Source organism: Plectropomus leopardus, unplaced genomic scaffold (assembly GCF_008729295.1).
Source record: "Plectropomus leopardus isolate mb unplaced genomic scaffold, YSFRI_Pleo_2.0 unplaced_scaffold5334, whole genome shotgun sequence".
In the NCBI taxonomy this organism is placed as follows: Eukaryota; Metazoa; Chordata; class Actinopteri; order Perciformes; family Serranidae; genus Plectropomus; species Plectropomus leopardus.
In genome coordinates this window covers 1-3,118 of record NW_024658567.1, presented here as the reverse complement: position 1 = coordinate 3,118, position 3,118 = coordinate 1, and the positions used below count along the sequence as shown (strand labels likewise).

Below are 3,118 nucleotides of genomic sequence, written 5' to 3'. Positions count from 1 at the left end.
CGAAGGCGTGTCATTGCATCGCGCCGGTGAAGCAGCTGAAATTACCGCGTTCACGCGGGTGTTGTGCTTCCGTCGAACCCGAATCTACTGCAGATCGTGTGACCCAGGTGTGAATGCTGACTGTACATTAAAAAGCCAGATGTTAGCAGGCGGGAATGAGGCTCCAGAGACAGCTGTGGAGCTGCTGTGATTGTCATTTTACAGAGGGGGTCCCCCAGAGGGAGGCCCCCGGAGGCCCCTGGAGGAGCCGGCTGAGGGTCTCTGATAAACCATCAGGAGAGCGAAGACGACGTCATCTGTAGTTATTGACCCGAAAACACCAGAGAAACTTGACGAGTCACAGAGTGAATGAAGGAGAGAAACAGAAACCAGCAGACAGGAAGAGGATCAGAGAAACTCTCGCCCGCAGACCGTCTCCGAGGTCACGTGACTCAGCCTGAGGTCACGTGACTCAGCCTGAGGTCACATAGGTCACATGACTCACCATGTTGATCTCGGGCTGGAACACGGCCAGGCTGAAGTCCAGGTTAAACACCTGCAGGAAGTCAATGATCAGACCGGCCACCAGGCGTCCTGCAGGGGACACCAGAGAGGACACAACGCCGAGTCAGAGAGGACACCTGTCAACCACAGGACGTCCTCAGCTCTCGCTGAGCATGTTTAACCCCTGAGAGCCCGCTTTAATATCACTCACACCGCACACAAAATCCACTTTTCACAATCAAGCTTTAAAAATATTCTACATTAATGTGATTTTTTTCAGCGCCTGACTTTTCCATGTAAAGTGATGCTGGTCCACCTGTCCACTCGTCAGTCATGGTTAACTGAAGGGGCCACATGTGGGCCATTGATTGGGCCCTGTGGCCCCTCAGGTTGAGGGGGCCCTTAATTGGCCCTTGTGGCTAATTGAAGATGCCAGTTAGGAAATGTTAACCAGTGAACTTACTACGTACTATTTACTACTTATTGCGTACTACCTGCTGCCGCCAGTACGTGGTCGGGCAGTGGCCCCTCCTCCCCTCACACACCTCAGCGGCTCCTTACTAAAATCAAAACGCAGGAAGAACTTGGCTCAGCGGCAGACGCCCTTCAAAATCTCTGCAGAAACTTTCTAGGTATTATTACCTACTTTCACTGAGTTCATTTCTTTGAGCCAACATCAGTCCTGACCATAAATATCAAATATTCATGCGTTTTCTGAGTTTTAACCCTTTAAATGCCAGGTTTTCTTGTATGATGCCACTCTGATTTTGGATGAAAACAAATACATATTTTCACAATCTGGACTACGTTTAGGACAAATGCACGAACACAGACACAATTATCACAACATGAAGAAGAAAAGAGACTAAAATGAGACAAACAGTCCCTAAAGGGTTAATGTCTGACCCCACAGGTTCAGAGAGATGAAGGTTAATGATCACGGTGAAGTTTTCCTTCATTTATACTCATAACCTCCATATTTTGTGTTCTTTTTTTACTTACTAAAGCACTACATACGTCCTATCGATTTTTATTTATTATCAATAACAAATCTTGTAAGTGAAATTATCTCTCTGAAGTATCTTTTGTATTTTTGCACCTCTTGCACTTTTGCTGTTTTTAATGTTGATTATTATTTAAATGTTTTAATTATTTGGTAATTATTTTTACCTTTTTAATTTCATCTCTTGTTAATTGTAAATCTGTATCCTTTATTGTTTTTATATGTTATTGCTCTGTAAAGCACTTTGAATTTCTCTGCTGTATGAAATCAGCTACAAATAAAGCTGACGAATGAAACCTAAAAGAAATGGTTCAAATTACCAAAATAAAACAGTGAAAAGAGCCCGACAGACGTCCTCAAAGCATATTTTTGTATCTGAAAACAAAACTAAATCTAATAAACTTTTTTTCTGAGATTTTAGAAGCTGAAAATATCAAATGACAAATGAAAATGTTCTAAACTGGTATTTTTTTAAATCATGAAATCATAAAAACATGTTGCAGCATCAAATTCAGACAAAAACCAGTGAAGTTTATCAAAACATTCATTTATATTCATTTATAAACACGATGGTCCAAAAGGATTTACTGATCATCTCTTTCTTTTAGTATTTAGGTTTTTCCACGCGTGAAGCTCTGAGGGTTTCAGCACTGAGCTCACAGCGCCGCCCTGTGGACACCAACATGGACTACAACACGTCTCTGAAACCTGGAGCCACTTCAGTTTTTCCACAAGATTTAACCCTTTAAAACCGAGAGGATTGCTTTCATTTCTGTTGAAAACATGAACAAAAGACAGCGAGCATAAAACTGGTAAAATAAAAATAAAACCAAACTGAAGTTATTTTGTAATTATTTAATTTGTCAAATTCATTCAGCTTAAATTTTCAGGAAGGCCAGACACAAACTTTTTTTTACGTTAAAACAAATATATCATTCAGCGCAGAAAACTGTATTTCTGATGATCTTTATCTGGTTAACATGTGTTACAGAATATTTATGATTTTTATTTTTTGGGCATTTTTCTGGGTCATTTCCTTTTTTATTGTTTTTTTTACTTTCGTTTTATTGCTAATTTCAGGTAATTTTCTGAGAATATTTTTATTATTTTTAGCTTGAAGCTGAAATCGTCTCCAAAACGAGACACATAAAAGAGGACAAAGGACTCACCGTCTTTAGTGTTGAGACATTTCTTCAGGTTTTCATTAATCAGTGGAGTTTTATTCTGAAAGGACAAAAAAACAAAGTCAACATGAGACATCAGAGAGACATGAGGACAGAGGACAGGACCTGAAGTCAACATGAGACAGTAGAGGGAGACATGAGGACAGAGGACAGGACCTGAAGTCAACATGAGACATCAGAGGGAGACATGAGGACAGAGTTTACCTCCAGTTTGTCCTGCTCCTCCATGGCCAGGAACACTGCAGCCCTCATTTCTGCCTGCAGGAGCAAACAGGTGAGACGTACAGGTGAGACAGACAGGTGAGACAGACAATCTGGAAAAGACGATGACAACAAAAATACTCTCAACTTTCACACCAATAAAAAAATAAATAAATGAAAATAAATAACATTTAAACAATAATAATAACTAATTAATTCAAATTATTGATGTAAAATGTTTAATAAT

General features: G+C 40.1%; 1 long non-coding RNA gene across 1 annotated transcript; it reads right to left on the bottom strand.

Moving 5' to 3' along the window:
• Window positions 1–486: 486 nt before the first annotated feature.
• LOC121939624 lies at window positions 487–2,975 on the bottom strand. Its single transcript, XR_006105493.1, has 3 exons — window positions 2,875–2,975; window positions 2,656–2,710; window positions 487–573 (listed from the first exon to the last, which is right to left on the bottom strand). It is a non-coding gene; the product is annotated as an uncharacterized LOC121939624 (long non-coding RNA).
• Window positions 2,976–3,118: the final 143 nt, after the last annotated feature.